This window comes from Drosophila serrata, unplaced genomic scaffold (genome assembly GCF_035046125.1).
Source record: "Drosophila serrata isolate PLE 108 unplaced genomic scaffold, ASM3504612v1 contig_347, whole genome shotgun sequence".
Lineage (NCBI taxonomy): Eukaryota > Metazoa > Arthropoda > Insecta > Diptera > Drosophilidae > Drosophila > Drosophila serrata.
In genome coordinates this window covers 71,529-90,286 of record NW_028257245.1, presented here as the reverse complement: position 1 = coordinate 90,286, position 18,758 = coordinate 71,529, and the positions used below count along the sequence as shown (strand labels likewise).

Below are 18,758 nucleotides of genomic sequence, written 5' to 3'. Positions count from 1 at the left end.
TCCTCCTCCTTGCTCCTGCCTTTCCATTCACTTTTCGTACTCCACTTTGTTGGCCGCTTCTGCCTGCAAATGATGCTGTAATTTATTTGCCTTTGTCATTGCACTTGGTCCCCGGGTCTTATGTTGGTCTTACGTCCTTCTCCTAGTCTCCTTGCTCCTCCTGCTTTGGCTCCTCCACTCCGAACCTGCCATCTTCCATCTTTTTTGGCCACTTGTGGCAGTTTTGTTTGGCGGATCCTCGGAGCGGACTGCGAATGGCTGCTCATAAATTTGCTGCTGCTTGCATTTGCGTATGTTGGCCATCGTTGGAGCAGCTGCTTCGTGTGCTGTAAATACACTTAGAAAAAACAATGTGGGAAATTAAATACCTATAAAAAAAATGTAATTAAGTAACTTAAGACTCATGATACTTTATTGTTATGTTCTTGGCGTTATTTTTGCAATCCTTCAATTACAAATTATTCTTAAAAAATTGTTTAAAATTTTATTTTGATGTTTCTTTCACTGTATACCATATACTCCCCCTTTGCCATGTAATTTATGTGCGGATTTTTATGGTTTGTTAGTTTTTGCAACCATAATCCAACCTATCCACTCTAGGATCTACTTCGTCCTCGTCCCCAAAACTTATTGAACACTTGCAACATCATGTTTTTTTAGTCCTCGTTCCTCTCCCCTTTATCCACATCCTTGAATTCTTTTAGATTTATTTATTTGTTGTTTACCTCTTCCTTCCTCTGTGTTGGTTTTTGGTTCCGGTTTTGATTTACTTCATGCATTTTGCAAAGTTCATTTGTTGTTTAACCTTTAAATATGCAAATTTGATAAGGGGAAAATAGATAGTTTCTTGGGGACATTTATAAAAGTATATATATATTATAAATACTTGAAAAACATTTATAAAGACTTGCTTGCTAATTTCTTGTATTTATTTTTTCCAGCTTTCCAGCTTACTTAATTTGTTTAATAGGAAAAAAACTATTTACTGGGTAAGTTATTTTTAAATTTCAATTTAATATACTTTTTGTACATTATTATATATATAGATTTCCCTTAAATTTAGACATTTTACTGCTGATTTTTCATGGTTTAACTTTATTCCCTCCATTTTATTGCTAAAGTTCTCGTAAATCAATTTCAATTTCGTCTATTGAAAACAAATATTTGTTTTTCCTACGCATTTTCTCGCCATTCCTCTTATGGCTATATAACGCCGTCGTAGTATTCCATTTAATATTCCATTGCATTTTGTGTCGCCTTCCGTCATCTTTTCTTAGTTTTTTTGTTTCGTTTTGTAGATATTTTGTGTTAATTTCTGCTTTTGGCTTTGAGCCAAATCGTTTCTTCAGTTTATTTACCTTTCGATGCAACTTTGCGCTCTCCCTTGGTATTTATTTTCTTTTATTCACTTCTCTTCCCTCTTTTTTTTTATTTAATTGTGTTGATTTTCGCGCTTGCTAAAATGGTTTTTTCTTTTTAGTTTTTTTTTTACACACATTACGTTGAAAAATTCTTTTTTTTTCTTTGCCACACGTGACCGAAATTAGCGTTGAACTTTTGGGCGGGGGTTTCACTATAATTGACTTTAATGTTTCGGCACGGCGAGAGTGAAAAGAACCGACAACTTTCATCTTTTTTTCTGAATTTGCAAAGAATTTGTTGTGGAAACATCAAAGATCAATTTTTTTTATTTAACTTGGAGGTCATAATATGAAAAATTAAATAAAATACAAGAATAGAAACAATAAAGTGTGATATTTACAAAAATGTTATATTAGAGTAAGGAAAATGAAGTTACCAAAAAAAATATATATATATATATTACGCAGATGATCATGCTCAATAACAAACTTAACTATAATCTAAAAAAAAAAAAAAAACTGAAAAACAAACTCAACAACAAACGCAACAAGAAACTCAACAACAAACTTTCAAAATCAGCAACAATCTCTACAACAAACTCTCTAAAAAAAAACTCAATATGAAACTCAACAACAAATCTAAACTGATGTTGAGTTTGATATTAGGTTTGTTGTTAATTAATTACAAATTACAAATTGCAGGAAAAACTCAACAACAATCTCCATAAAAAACTCAAGAAAATAATCTAAAACAAGCTTAATAACAAACAAAAAAGAAAATCTTATTTTATAAATTATATTTTTGTTCATTAATATCTTCAACAAATGTATGGAAATATGACTCGAAAATTTTCTTAAATTCTTTGTCTTTTTTGTGGTATTTTATTCCATAAACCCCACTACAATAAAGGAATTAAAAGCAGTCTTCGATTTTGTTTAAGATCTTCTAGGCTTCTTTAAAACCTTACCAAACAATTCCAAATAAAGTGAACTAAAAACTTGCAATACGATTTAATGGGGAAAAAGACGATTTTTCGTGACAGGCACTTGCTAAGCCCGTCTGCGCGCGGTTACTTATTAACTTTTATGGACCATATATAAAGTGCAATTTTTTCCCCATTTTCAACAAGCCGCAAACCAAAGCGAAGCAACCAAACTGAACTCATCGCTGGTAAAAAAAGGGGGGCAGACGGGCTGGCAAAGTGGCAAGGGAGGGGGGAAAAACCAGTCCAAAAAGGAAAAATATATATATATATGAGAGCTAAAAGCAAATGCAAGTGCCCAAAAACTTAAGCCGAAACTAAACCAGACGAGGAGAGTCGCATTTCTTTGGCCATAGCAATTTACCAAATATGTACCTTTCACTTTGAAAATCGTAAAATGTCACAAACTGTTCAATAAAAACACAAATGACAATAAAAAATTCGATAAACAAGCGGTGGAAAATGGTAGACTCGAACTCCAATTCGAATTCGAACTCTCTGAAGTCCAGAGTAAAACTCAGAGTCAACCACAGGCAACAACAACCACGATAACAATGCAAGCCATTGCATAAATTATTGTAAATTTATGCGAAAAATTACACCAACAACAACAACAACAAGAACTACAACAACATCAACAACAACGCCAACAACAACAACAACACCAACAACTGCGGCAGCAAAACGACAAACGTCAGCAACGGGAATCGAAGATTTAAGGCCACCTTTTTGGCCAACAAGTAGAAATAAAAAAAAACACGCAAATACTCTGCAAAAGAAAAGGCCAATTAAAATGGAATATAACTAAGAATTAAAAACTTAAAATTAATAAATAGTTTTTAAACTGAAAGAAGAATCAAGATTCTTTAAGGAATTTGTTGTTTTGATTTATATATTCTTTATAAAAGCTTAATAATTTAATAATAAATATACCATAATTCTTTTGTATTTATGTAAGCTTGTAAAATACAATTCCAATGTAAATAGAGAGAGTTACACAATTAAAAAAAAGAGAAATGGAAAAATATATTTAAATTTCCATTGATAACTACCAAATGGATGGTTTGTGTTTTCCAAAACTTTTATGATCCAAAACGAACGTGTTTTTCCCCCCTCCAAAATGCAATATTCAAACAAAAGGGTCAACAAGTTGTCAACTTTTTATGATTATTGTCTGCCTCTCTGTTGCACACTATCGGCATCTCGCTTCCTCCTACACCAAAACGTGCACTTTTTAGGTTTTTTATTTTCTTTATTTTATTTTGTTGTTTTCTTAACCTTTTCTATTTGCATTTTCGAGTCGCTTTTCTTTATTTCTTTCAATTTTATGTGCTCTTTTTTATTATTTTTCTTTCCTATGGTTTCTTTATAAGCTCGCCAACGAAGCGTGTGAAAAAGCCAAGGCAAGAAAATAGTGGAAAAGCGTCTGAAAAGTGATGGAAACTTTGTGCCAGGCCATCGCACTAATGAGAAATAAAAAGAAGACGTTGTCTCAAAGATGCCTCCGTTGGGCCTTAAGGTTTATTGTTAATAGGAGAAAAAAAGGTAAAATAGAAAGAAGAGAGGTTTTTGTTTTGTATTTGGTTAATGGCTGAAACCAAAGTTAATCCATGCTAACTAGTTTGGTGAAGCTCTCAAGATGATTGATGGTATTAATATTGCCGCAAGATGCTGCTGAGTTGCTCAATAAAGGCCTCGGGGGGAAAAATATAAGATTAGATTTGTTTCAATGCTGACAGAGATATGATTTTTATGGTAATATTTACCTTAAAATGTTGTAATTTTTTTGGTTTATTTTTCAGGTTTTGTTTAAGATGAATTATTTACCAAAATAACAAAGGGTAAACTTCGTAATTTTAATCATTTTTGTACTGAAATCCCTGCTTATATCTCAAACTCTTTGTTTGCCTTTAATAAAATCTCAATAATATGTAGCATGAATCTGGGTAATTTTCCTTAATTATTATTTGTTTAATTACGTTGGTTTTAGTCTTAACTTGTTTTTTTCTTGCCTGACTTTTTGTTTGCGTTTTGGCTTAGCTTGAAGTTTGCTTTTCTGATTATTTTAATTCACATTTCTTGGGTCTTTTTATTATTATTTTTTTGTTTCTTTGTTGTATTTTTTAATTGCGTTCCCACATTGTTCTTGTTTTTTTTTTGCATTTTCCAAAGCCAACGACCTATGGGAAATTTGTCTTAGAACTTGCAGTGATTTCTTTCAAGAGTTTCTTTTTCCTAAGGGAAAAAACAGAATAACGCGGACGTTTGGAAAAAATTACCTAGTACAGTGAAAGAAATTTATGTATGAACTCCAATTAAGTGCAAACATGTTAACCCCTTCCAACACACACAAAAAATACTATATATTATGCCCAGGAAATTATTTGTTGTTTATGCAGGTGCACACACACACAGATATAAATGAATATATATATATATATAAATATATACATATATCTTTATGCATGTGCAACGCCTGTTCATTTGCGTTTGTTTGTTCGCATACGTGCCAAAGGAAAAACCAAAACTTTACTCCATCAGCCATGGAAATTGCAAGTACAACTGCAACTGCAACTGCAACACTGCAGCAGCAACAATCAACCAGAGTCAGAGTCGTTGCTGCTGCTCTCTCAATTAACTTTGCATGCATTTAATTGCTCGGCCAACAAACCCAGCACAGTACTCGTGTGTCGGCAAATTAAATTTGATTTAAAGAAACCAAGTGCATTATGTAAGCCTTACAGGTACATATATATATATATATTTACATATATGTATATTCAAATATTTATACGTGAGTTCGCTGGCATTAAGCCATTGAAAAAGGCCAACTTTCTATAAGAAATCGAGGAATATAAATCTGAAAATAATGAGAAATATGCAAAATAAAAATTTAAGTAAGAGAATTGATTGCTGAATAATGTATAACAGATACATCTAGTTTAAAATATATTCAGATATTTAATTGACCAAAGAATACCTTCATTCGCTTAAATAAAATATGTTTAAGCCGACTTTAAAGCCTTGAAATATGTATTAAATTTAAAATTAATAAAATGAGTTTATTAGCTATGTAGTTAAAAATATTTTCAGACATTTAAGTACCTAATAAGTACCTGCATTTCCCTTATATAATATATATATTTATAGCACATTTAAAATATTGCAATATTTATAAAAATTAAAAAAAAATTTAATTATATAGTTATATATTACATATTTAATAATATATAAATATATAATATATAAATATTATTTATATATTATATATTTATATATTATATATTTAATAATATAAATAAAGAAATTTATCTTTTATCCAGTTGAAAAAATACCCAGAAATATACCATTTAAATATTCAAAGAATTTATCGTTTACATTATTATTATTATTAAGACGTATTTAAAGCCTTAAAATATATTTATAAAAAGAACAGAAGAAGAGCATTATTAGTTTTCTAGTTAATATTATTCCAAGACAACAAAAAATACTTTAATATTCTTCACAAAATATATATTTATATTATATTTTTATTTTATATTTATTACGTGTTTAGGGCCTTGTAATAATTATTAAATTTGAAATTAATGAGTTATATAAAAAATCGTATTTAAAATATTGCAATATATTTAAAACATCAAAAAATACCTCAATTTCTCTTTCATAAAATATGTTTATAGCATATTTAAAGCCTAAAAATATTTAAAATGAATTAAATGCAGATTTATAGCCTAAAAATGTTTGAAATGAGATGAATGATCTTCCCAGATATTTAAATAATCAAATAATACCTTTATTTCTCATACTTAATAAAAATGCATAGCGTATTTAAATATTTAACATATTAATAAATTTAAAATAAAAGAAATGCATCAGTTATCTGATCAAAAATGTTCCCACATATTAAAATAATAATATAACACCTCCATTTTCTGTATATAATATTTATTAAGGGCATATTTAAAGCCTTAAAATATTAATTCGAAGAACAAAAAATAAATTTATCAGTTATCTAGTTTAAAATATTCCAAAAATTTAAATAATCACAAAATACCTATATTTATCTTTAATATTATATAATTAATGCAGATTTAAAGCCTTCAAATATTTATTAATGTTAAATTGAAAGCAAGCACTTAATAAATAATACAAAAAAAAGAAGGAAAATACCCCCCCCCTTAAAGTTAACACACTCAATTATTGGTCCTTTAATTAAATGTCAACTTAAACCGCGCATTTTCACCGAAAAGAGAAAGGGAGTGAAAACCAAGTGGCGAGGCGCGCACTTTTACACACACATGAAAACTTACACAGGGACTTCGGTTGATTAATTAATTGTCAAGCGTCTTTAATTGAAAGCCCATTCAGAGAGCATCAAAAACTATAATTAATATTATTGTCGGCTGTCGTCGCAGACGGCGAAAGGTTAACTTGTAGCAAAGCATTTAATTGCCGTGGGTGAATGGCAATTGAAGGCGACAAACAGAAGCCCAAATGGAAAATCTCTCTCTTGGCAATTTGTCGTCTCGGAAAATGTGGGTCACACGGAAATGAAAGCCAAGTTAACAGTCAGACAAACTCTCAAAGCAGACGAGAGTTTTCGTTGTAACATTTAAATATCAAATCAGGCCCGAAAGAAATAGCAAATAAAAAAAAAAAAACAGAATCCAATGTCTCAAAATAAATCAAAAACAAAAGCAAAGGAAAGCCAGGAAAATTTAGAGTGGGAGGTAAAGGAAAAACGACAAATGACAGAAGCAAATAAATCAAAATTAAGTGGCGACAAAATTTAAGTAAAATGTTTGCCAAGCGGCTTAAATTTTGTCAGAAAAAAAATTATTTCAAAAAGGACAATTTGAAGAAAGTGACTTAAGTGGAAGGGAGAACCAATTAGGGAAAAAGGTGTTACATTTTTTGGCCAAAAAGGAAAAATCTTGTAGTTAAAAAACAAAACAAAAAGGTATTGAATTTAAACTAAATGTTGTTTCTGTTTATATTTATTTGTTAATGATAATATAATTCAGAAGCAAGTGAAAGTGTTAAATATTTTCTAAAATGATATTAATTAATAAAAATCATTCAAAAATATTTTAATCACAAAAGACCCCTTAAAAGACTTACATATTTAATATTTGATGATTATAATTAAGAAATATATTCAATATACAAATATATTTTATATTCAATCTTTTTGATTGATTTAATATAAAAATATATTTTATATACAATATATATTAAATATACAACAATATATATATAATACACAAGTATAATTAGTATACAAATATATTTTATATACAACTATGTATATATTTATATTAAATATACATTACATTAAATACAAATATACGTAATTTACAAATATATGTAATCTACAAATATATTTAATATACAAATTTATTTAGTATACAAATACATTTGATAATACAAATATATTTAATATACAACTTGATTTGTATAAAAAAACAGTTGCATATTAAATATAAATGAATATATATATATAATATACATATGTATATATTTATTATACAAATTTTTTTAAGATACAAATACATTTAATATTCAACTACATTCAAGATATATTCATTTCCATTCGAATGACTTTCCGTAGTGATTTTACTCATCACTCATCCGAAACGAAATAAATCTCGTGTGGTCATAATAACAATAATAATTATTAAAAAAAATAAATAAAACGGTTCCAATTGATTGGCGAAATGTAATCGAATATAGTAGCCATTTATCACCCTTCGTTCATTATCGGTTTCCGCCCAATTGACTTTCGATAAACCTGGAAAAATGTAGAAGGCAAAGCTTCCCGCTTTTTTATTTTATTTTTATATGTATTTATTGGTTTAGCTAAATGGAAAACTTATTGTGCCCAAGTGCAATATGAATGCCATCATGCCCTTTTCCCCGTTGTTGTTAATGTTGTTTGTTAGCCTGTTTTTCTTTGTTTGTCTTACCATTTTTTATGGCCTGACGCCAGGAGTTAGCTTCCTCTTGTTTCCCAGTTTTCCCAATCTCCTTCTTTTGTTTTCTTGTTTTTCTCTCTTTTTTTTATTTATTTGCATTTGATGTTTTTCTTTGTTTGTTTTTTTGTGTGTCGCCAAGTTCACGCAATGAAATTCATAAGAGAAGAAGGAAAAACAACTTTCCACCAGAATTGGTTCTTGGGGGGAGCACTTTTTTTTAATGGCATTCTGTGTGAAAATTTATGTTTTTAAATATTTACAGATTTTTACACTTCCGCTAAACTTTATTATTGGGACAATAAACCTTTTTTTAATATTTTTAAATTCATTTTTAGTTATACCTTTGTTTATTTATCGTTTGTTTGTTCAATGATTAATGAAGCTGTTTGCTTAAATGGTTTTCAATTCAGTTTTTTTCTTAGCCTCTGTTTACTTGGCTTATAAGGCAATCTTTTCTTTGGTACTACTTTTCAGATATTACAGATTTTTATAGATTTTTTTTTTGTATATTTTATACCAAGGTTGTGCATGGACACGATCAAAGGGCGCAATTACAATTTTTATTTTTTTTGGGGACCGTCCAGCTGTATTATAAATCAAGTTTCGCCCATCGCCCATTGGCTCCACCTCCGAAAAAAGATACCTCAAGGTGAAGCTCACAAAAGCGTTTAAGGTAAAATAATAAAAACAAAAAAATCCCCATTAAAGGGCATATACAACAACGTCAAGGTTGTTTTCCTCGATTGTTACTGTTGCTGCTGCTGCGAGTGCAATTGCAAATTATAAAAGCTTTTTTTGGAATAATTATTTACCGAAAAAAGATTGTCCACGATTGTCCATGATTGTGTCAACTTGTCGTGGCTTTTGTGGCTTTTATTTTTATCGGAATAAACAAGAGACTTGGAAACTTGGCCCAAAACGAGACCAGTAAAAGCACTTCCCTGTTGTGCAATATCAATTGTGTGCTGTCTTAACAAAATTAAAATAAGAAGAAATAAAAAAAGGGGGGCTCAAGCATTGTCTGTTGTAATTGGAATTTAAATGTCATAAGAAGCTTGTCTTCAAGCAAATATAAATAAGTCTGTAATGGTTATATAGTATTTGTATTTACATTTATATTTTACTTGAAAAGTTCCTCCCAATGCTACTAGTATAAAAAATCGTATAATAAAGTTATTTAAATTTTTTAATTAATAATATATACATCATTTTTATTAGCAATAAATTAATATACAACATCATCATTTGTATAAGCTAAAATAAAATCCTAAGGTTAGGAAAAACAACATCTATATTTTAGCTGAAATTTTTTTGTTAAGGATTTTAATAGAAGAAGGTGTGAGTAATTTTTGCATTGTGTCAACTAAATTTTTACTTGGGAATTTTAAGCGCACAACAATTTTATTAAGTTTGCATAATTTTTACTAAGTTTGCTACCATTTTATAAGGCTTCCTATAATTTTATTAACTTTACAACAAATCTCTTAAGTTTGCAACCATTTGTTTTAAGGTTGCAACATCGCTTTCATCGCAAATTTCAAGAAATTAATTTTATGTTTGAAAAACAGCATACATGTTTAAGTTCTTAATATTTATACAAAAATGAAGAATCTATCTATAAAAATTTGAAAGATTCTGGGTCCCCAAATTTGTACTTGAGAATTATAAATGCAAGCTTAGCAACAACTTTATTTAGCTTTATAGAGAAAAGGCTAAAATGTCTCAGGGCAAATATGGAATAAAAATAATAATAATAAATAATAATAATAAGTAATAATAATAATAAATAAATAATAACAAATAATAATAACAAATAGTAATTATAAATAATAATAAGTAATAATAATAAATAATAATAATAAGTAATAATAATAAATAATAATAATAAGTAATAATAATAAATAATAATAATAATTAATAATAATAACAACTAGTAATAAAACTTAATAATAATACCTAATAATAAAAACTAATAATAACAAATAATAATCACAAATATTAATAACAAATATTGATAACAAATAATAATAACTAATAATAATAACAAATAATAATAACGTATAACAATAACAATAAGAAGTAATAAAAATTAATAATAAAAACTAATAAAATTAACTTATAATAATAACTTATAAAAATAACAAATAACATTGACAAAAACTAATAATAATAAAAAATTACAATAACAAATAATAATATCAAGTAATAAAAACAAATAATAATAACTAATAATAATAACTAATAATAATAACAAATATTAATAACTACTAAAACTAACTTAATATGTGTATAACTTAATTTTTTATTTACCTTGATTTGAGGGCGACTAGAGACTAAACCCCCTTTTTCTGCAGTTTTCTGTCCGAATTCAAAGAAAATAGAAAACCCCCCTCTCGAAAGGAACTCGATCAAGTTGCTCCGCTTTTTTTTTCGGCCTGTCTGCGCCCCCACGAAATGTCACTTGCCACAGGGCACTCACTCACTCTTACTCACTCTCTCGCTCTCTCTTTCTCTTTCTGCATCCATCTGTCTGTCTCTCTCGCTGCCATTTGCCTTTGGAGTGGTGGCGAAGTTGAGCTCCATGTGTCATTTTTATCGCTTGGGCTCTCTATAGTGAACCTTTCGTCCTCCCCTCCACCTTTGGGATCCATTCCAGACTTTGCCGCATTCACGGTGCTCCAGAGTCGTCCGGAGTCCAGAGTCCATGGAGTCCATGGAGTCCAGGGAGTGAGTGGCGCTGCATAAAATTGCCAACTACAACACAATCGCAGTCTGGCTTGGTTTTTATGACTCAGAAGTGCTTTACGCTGTGATTGAGTAGACAGGCGACCACAGGGGCGGCACATATGTGGGGGGATGTTTCTTAAGGGGATCATATATATACCAGAGGAGCTGTTGTGACCCCAAGGAGGGGGGAGGAATGTGTAAAATCGAAAAAATTGTGAAAGTTAAGTGAATGACGGCAACTTGTCGCTGGTCTTATATAAGTATCAGGGAAATCGGATATAGGATGGGCGTGATTTCAGTGGCAATCAAAGGCAGTAACCATGAATATTCAATGTTTCAATGTTTGAGTTTTTATCGGCGATAAAATGTGGCTCGAAATAAAAATTGTGATTTTATTGCCAGCGGTTTTTCAAAGGGAAAAAGCTGTGATATTATCCCAAATCTAACATTATTATTATCTAAACACAATCTTAAATATTATATATTTATCTCTACCCTTATTATATTGATAAACTATGGATATTTTTTATAGTGTTATTAACTTGTGTTCATTTAGGGCTCTTTCTTTTCAAAGATTTATACCTTCGTGTTGTTCAGATATCTGATCTTCCGAACCCTTGTCCATATTGTATCTTTGGTTACCTCACAGTAATTTGCTGAAATTTGTTCCCCAAGATATATATATATATATATATATATTTGTATATATGTGTATATGGTCATGATGGGGGAATGGCTGCCACTTGTGCTGGTCTTTGCACTTACCTGGCTTACCTGGCCAAATTCCCAGTCATTTTGGGTCCACACCGATTCCCCCCCCCCACCTTCTTCTTGGTCTCCCCTCCGTTTGTGTTGGCCATTTCGGTTGCCGTTTTCGGTTGTTATGGCCACTTGCAACATACACACAGACACGTTGAAAGGTGGACGAACAACTCACACACACACACATAAAAATAAAGGCAACAAAACTAAAGAAAAATATCTGAAAAATTGATTAAAGTTCTTGCAACGCGCAAGCGGCATCAATTACTTGTTGCGGTTGCCTCTGAGGTTTGGCAACTACGGCTCCACAGCCACATGGATGCCACAACACGGCATGGCATGGCTTCGAGTGGCACGGCACGGTGCGGCACGGCAGCCAAAATCAGGTGAAGGAGAGATGAGGCTGCTGCACAGCCACCGATGATGAGGCAGGCGGCAAGCGGCAGGCGGCAGGCAGAGGCAAAGTTAAATATGATTACAGCGCTTGGCTTTTAGTTTCAAGCATTTTTCAATATATGCGATAAACAAAAAAAAAAAAAAAAAAAAGAATACTGAGAAAAAATAAAGAAGAAAAAATGCATTGTGGCTGTGTTGTTGTTGATGTTGTTGATGTTGTTGATGTTGTTGTTGTTATAATGAAGCTAAATTCTGTTGTTTCGTGAAGCCGGCCTTCGTGCCTCATTCAAATGTACTGTCAAAGAAAATTCTTGATTTTTCTTTAATATTAATTAAAATTTAAAGAAGATAAGTTTTAGAAAATATTCAACAAATCTCTGATTAAATTTGACCCTTATTTCCCGCTTAACTTTCTTTTAAACATTATTTTTTCATTTAATTAGATGCAAGCTCTATGCTATACTTATTATTTAAGCATTATCTTCTTTGTACATTTCTTAATATATTTTATCATGTGTTTTTAAATATATTTTAAAAATAGTAATGATATTTCACCAAAAATGAAACAAATTATTTATTAGTATTAAGCTATAACCATCTTAATGTTAATAATATAAATAATTTTGAATACCTTTAAATCCAGTGTTATTATTTAACACTCATTTAAGAACTCTTAAAGTTCTTAGATTTTTATAAGAGATCTTAAAAGAGTGTTAAATAATAAATCTTAAGCCTCATTTATAATATCTCAATAGTCATTAATCAAATGCTAATTTAATTGTTATTATTTAATACTATTTTCAAGAACTCCAAAAGCAAACTTTCTTGAAATCTGAAAATATTTGTAAGACCTTATTATATAGTTATAAGATTTTAATTACAGTTCTTGAAAGTGTGTTAAGGAACAGAACTCAGCCTTATGTTTTAATATCTAAATATGTATAAATTAAAAAAGGCATAATTCGAATTACTTAAAACCATTTTCAGGAACTCTAAAAGCAACCTTTCTTCCACTCTTTAAACATTTCTCAGACCTCGTTAAGTTATTAGATTTAAATTAGATTTCTTGAAAGAGTGTTAAGTAACATTAATGAAGTTTCAGTTCTAATACCTAAATATTTATTAATTTAAATCTAACTTATTCTAATTTTTTTTTTTAACCTCTCAAGAGCAACCTTTGTTTCACTTTAAAAATATTTCTCAGATCATTAAACTTTGTGCCGTGCCACAGAGAGAGAATTTCCAGTTTTTGAACTTGGGCCGGGCTTTTCCTGGGCTCTTTTCCACCACAATATATATATATATTTTTTTTTTGTTTTTTTGATTGATGATATTACATTTTCAACTCGTGTGTACCTGCTATCTCTGTCCCACTGCGTGTTGCCATCTCTTTTGCGCTTTGTGGCTGCGAAGAAAGCGCTTAATTGCTTTTGAATGCTTTCCGTGAGTTGCATTTGCCGCCAGCAAAAAAAGGGGGGAAAAAATGGGGAAAAAGGAAAAAAAAAATATAAAAAAATAAAAGAAAAGACAGCTGGTGGTTTGGGGACTCCGACCGGCTTGTTTATGTAAAAAATGTAAAATCATTAAGGCAAGCAGCAGCAGCAACTTCTGGCTCTTCTTGAACTCCTCCTCGTCATGCTTCTCCCAGTTGCTCCTCACTTTTTTTGCGGCATTGTCTATGGGTGCACGGTTTGACAAGCACTGCAGTTAAATGCCAAACAACCCGAGCAACAACAAAGGGAATCTTTAAAGCTTAGCAAAGCAGCAGCAGCAGAAGCAGCAGCAGCAGCAGCAGCAACTCGAGATGGAAACACTTGAGATGGCTATGGAGGCCGGACTCTGGCTGAGCATTCTCCTCATCCTCCTTCCAGCTGCTCCATTGTGTAGAAATGCCAGATAGAAAATCGAAAAAACCCAACCGCAAAGTGGAAAAAAGACTGAGGGAAGAAACGACCCAAGAAGCTGAGACATGTACACGAGTATCTTTTGGCTGTGCCAAGATAGTAGTATTCTCTCTGTGTGTGTGTGTCTTTTTAGACCGAAAAGGTTGCCAAGTTGCCAAGCATTTTGACGGGAAATGAAGTAGGGAAAAATAGGAAATATCAACTATAAGGGATATATAACTAACTAAAAAGAAATCTTTAGAATAATTATTATATTTCTTAAAAAGAACAAATAGATAATTTCACTGTCCATCTTCTGACCAAATCTAAAGGATTAAACGTTTGTGTTATGTTATAAAGATATAGTGTGTAATGTCCTAAAAATCCGTTGAACATAATTATAAAAATGTTTTATAATTAGAGAATCGTTAAGAGTATCTGATATTCTTTAGATATTTTTTCATTTGGGCTGCATCTTCTATGCATGGCCTATTATTTGGTTGTTTGCTGATTTCTTTCTATCTCGTTCGCTCTTCTTTTTTTTTTATTTGGGGGGGGGGGGCTAAACAATAAAGGAAAATTCCCTTCACATTTTACCAACTTGAAGTAGCTGCAGCAGCAACAGCAACACCAACAACAGCAACAACAGCAGCAGCAACACCAACAACAGCAACACCAACAACAGCAACACCAACAACAGCAACACCAACAACAGCAACACCAACAACAGCAACACCAACAACAGCAACACCAACAACATAGGCAGAAGCAGCAGCAATGTTGCTGTTGTTGCAAGTTACTGCTGCTGTTAACCCCGAAACGAAACGAACAAAAAAATCTGAGACGGGCACCAAATATTATAAAAAAAAGGAAGACCATTTGCTGCATCATTAATGGAGCCAGTCTGGAGTGGGCCTCAAGCCCCGCCGAGCCCCCCACCTTCAGGCTGAGCTCCCTTTGATCATTGGGTAAATATCAACAAGCGTCCGTCCATGTCTGCGACTAAAAGATTTTTTCAATTCCTGGAATTTAATCAAGGTGCATCTCCAAGCCGAGAAAACAGAAAAAACAGAATAAGAAAAAAAGGAGAAAAAAAAACCAAAGACCGCTGGTGGCTGTCGTCATCGTAGTTGTTATCTCTCTGGTAGTTGTTGTCGTAGTTGGTGTAGTTATTGGTGTTGTTGCTAGTGTTGTTGGGTTTGTTGTTGTTGCTGTTGCTGTGCCTGCCCAAATAGTTAAAGGGCAAAATAAATAAACGTCGCTCGACAAATGTGACGACAACAACAGCATCTCGGCAGCAGCAACAACAACATCAGCAGCAACAACAGCAGCAGCAGCAACAACAACAACAGCAACACCAACATCAGCAGCAGCAGCAGCAACAGCAACAGCAACAACAACATCACAGCGCCGACATCGCAAAAGAAACTCTTGGCTATAATGATGTGCCGATAATGAAAGAGCAAGTTAATGTTGATGCCCCAATGTTGTTGCTGTGTGTGAAATCATTTTGTAGATGCGCGTGATGCGATATTATTGCCTACACTCTTTCCCTTCTTTTTGTTTTTATTATGCCTCTTGCCTTGTAGCCTTTATAGCAGGGATAAGGTCTATAATTCTATCGGAATTATCGATGGAATCTAATTTATATAGTCGATAGTTTATTACCTTACTTAATTTAACTTTTGTCTTAAATTTATAATAACAAGAACAAGATTAAGTGTGCAAATTATACCTGGTATTTATAGGAAACTTTTTGTATTTTAAAGAGGTAAGATAGAAAGATAATACTATCGATTTTTTGACCAATAATATTAGAAACTTGTTAAAAAGTTTAAAGCAAAACTAATTTGGGGATTTATATAGTGAATGATTAATTAAGAAACGTTTAAATTAAACTTCTTAATCCAAAACTTAGCTAGGGATGACGGAAAATATTGATATTTGATAAAGTATCTATATTTATCGACAAACCAACCAACCCAACCTTTTAATATATCTATAGATTTGCTTAAACTGATATTCTCTTTGTTATATCGGACAAATAGAAGAAAGGTGAGGAATATCGATTATATTGAAATTTAAACTTAAAGTGATATTTTTCGATATATTCGATATTCTTTTTGGCCTTATAAGATTAGAAAAAAGAGAGAAATAGCAGTAATACCAATATTTTAACATAAAGCCGATATTTTTCAATATTTTCGTTAATGTCCTGTATATATACGAGCAATACGATTGGAAAAAAAGAGTAATATCAGTAATATATATATTTTAACATTAAGGATATATGTTTTAATATTTTACAAAAATCTATATCTATATTAAGAATATTTTCGATATTTTACAGCGTACAATATTTGTTTTTATAGATTAAATTGAGCTTTTTCTCTTCATAAACATAGTTATTTTAAGCAAAAAACTTAAGTCCATTAAATTCATTTCAACACTTACTTAAAAAAGAAAATGCCCTCGGATATTTTGAAGACTTTGTCTTTAAACAAGTTATGGTAAAATGTGTTGCTTCATTGTAGTTACTACCTTGTCCTCTCTATCCACTTGATTTTTCAGCAAAGATACATCTGTGAGATATATTTTTTTGTGCTGCTGCAATGACATTTAATTGTTGCAATAGCACCTGCAGAAAATTGAAAAAATACGGAAACGTTTCACACGCTCAGGAAACTAAGCCAAGTAACAAGAAAAAAAATTTAACAAATACAAGTACAAATACGAAGAAATGTAAAGCAGAGCAAAAACTGCTGTTCCAGTTGCTCTGTATCTTTGAATCTTTGTATCTATTGTGCTGAGGAAGCTGCTTCGGAAGAATCTAATCAATTTGCCGGCACAAAAGCAAAGCAGAACCAGCCAGCAGAAAACTAACAACAGAAAACAAAAAATAAAGTAAATATAAGGAACAAATGTATATAGAGGAGAGACAGCTGTTGCTCGCCTATTGTTTCGTATCTAATAGATACATGGCCTCGGATACGAATTGTATCTCATAATTTGTATGGGGTTAGAAGCCGCTTCGGCAGGTAAGCGGTAAATGATCTCAAAGGATCCCCGGGTGATGGGCAAAACCGGTTTCGGTCATCACAGATTTGATTTTATTTGTTAAAACCTTACACCTGCCCGAAGAGATACAGATACTCCACAGCAGATGCATAGTTTTAGATATATATAGATACAGATACATATGCCATCGACCGCAATTACCACAAAATTGTTGCCTAAATGACCATCATTCATTATGCATTGCATTTTTTTTACCTTTATGGGAGGGGAGTTCACAAGTTTTGGCGCCCTTTCAATTTATTATTATTATTACATTCGGAAAATCATATTTGGATTATTACAAATCGAAAATTAAAGGGTCCAATAGTATTTTTGCAATGCAACTTTTGCGCATTGCCCTTATTAAACATTCATCACTCATTTGATAGGAGATACACACAAAAGAGGCGAACAGCATTGGGCTTATAATAACAATGAATACAAATTAAAGACCATCGGTTGCATTATGATGAGTGTATAATGTTGGTAGATTGATTCAGCCGATTACCAAGTGAATTGAAAGCGGTTTAATGACAATATGAAAGGTTGAAAATATGGAGAGAGAGAGAGAGAAAAAGGTTTAATATACATCAAGGAGAATATATGTTCATAAAGAGATTGATTATAGGAGTTAATAATGCTATTGAACTTGGATTTCTTGTTCTCTTTTTTAATTAAATTGAACACTTTATATTACGGTTTTCTGTCTTTGTCTCTGATTGGTTCGTTGGTTTAATTTCCCTGCACTTGACTCACTCACTTTCCCGCCCCTTTTTTTTTTTATTTTTCCCCTCCCAGCTTTTTGTATTCTTGGCCATTTCCTGTCACGTCTCTGCCACATAGACACAGCAAACAACGAAGGAAATCCAACAGCAACTTGAACTGTTCAGGGAAAGTTCTCGCAAGCTTTAAACAAGGGGGAAAAATCAGACAACAGAGGGGGGAAAGTATGCCGATTGCTGTCAGGGTCAGGACCCCGAGAAAATCAAGAAGCTGTGGAAAAGCCATCAGTAGCCAATTTTTTCCCCCTTCTTTCTTTATTTGTTTTCCATAGAGCTGCATAAGGGGGAAAATTTTATAGAATTATGTGCAACAAAGTGATGAAAAACCTGAAACTAAAAGAAATGCTTAGACAATCTGTAATTTTGTTTGGGAAAATTATTTATTATTTATAGTAAATGATTAAAAACTAGTTAGAATTAAGAAGGAATTCTTTTTTACTAAAGAAATTATGAATAAATATATCGATATCAACATTACTACACTTCATAATCTATCTATAAAGTTAAAGAACACTTTCAAAATTGTTATCGATATATTTTTTAAGTAAAAATGTTTTCGATTTTATGATTTTTTAGGACTTCGATTTAAAATGGTACATAATTTAAGATTTAGTCATGTTATAACTTTAGTTATTCAAATTCAACTCGAACAGTACTCCAAGTGATGTGCATCAAGTTAGCAGGGCAACTTTGGAAAATCAAATTTTTGACTATACCATAATTTGCCGTTAATTATTCGTTAATTATTCGTGAAAGAAAAAAATTTGCCGTTCAATTTTTTAACTTAATTTTTTAATGTCCTGCTAAGTTGATATCAAGTTAGCAGGGCAAC

At 31.4% G+C, this 18,758-nt stretch overlaps 1 protein-coding gene across 4 annotated transcripts in view; it reads left to right on the top strand.

The window, feature by feature from the left end:
• The window catches only part of RhoU (ras homolog family member U), a 63,376-nt gene that overhangs the window by 13,522 nt on the left and 31,096 nt on the right, over nt 1-18,758 (top strand). For 2 of the 4 annotated variants that reach the window (XM_086838181.1, XM_086838182.1), the window contains one exon: nt 942-989. The exons of the other annotated variants lie outside the window; for them this stretch is intronic. The gene's annotated coding sequence lies outside the window, so the exon portion shown is untranslated. The remainder of the gene's footprint in view (nt 1-941; nt 990-18,758) is intronic. 4 annotated transcript variants of the gene reach the window in all.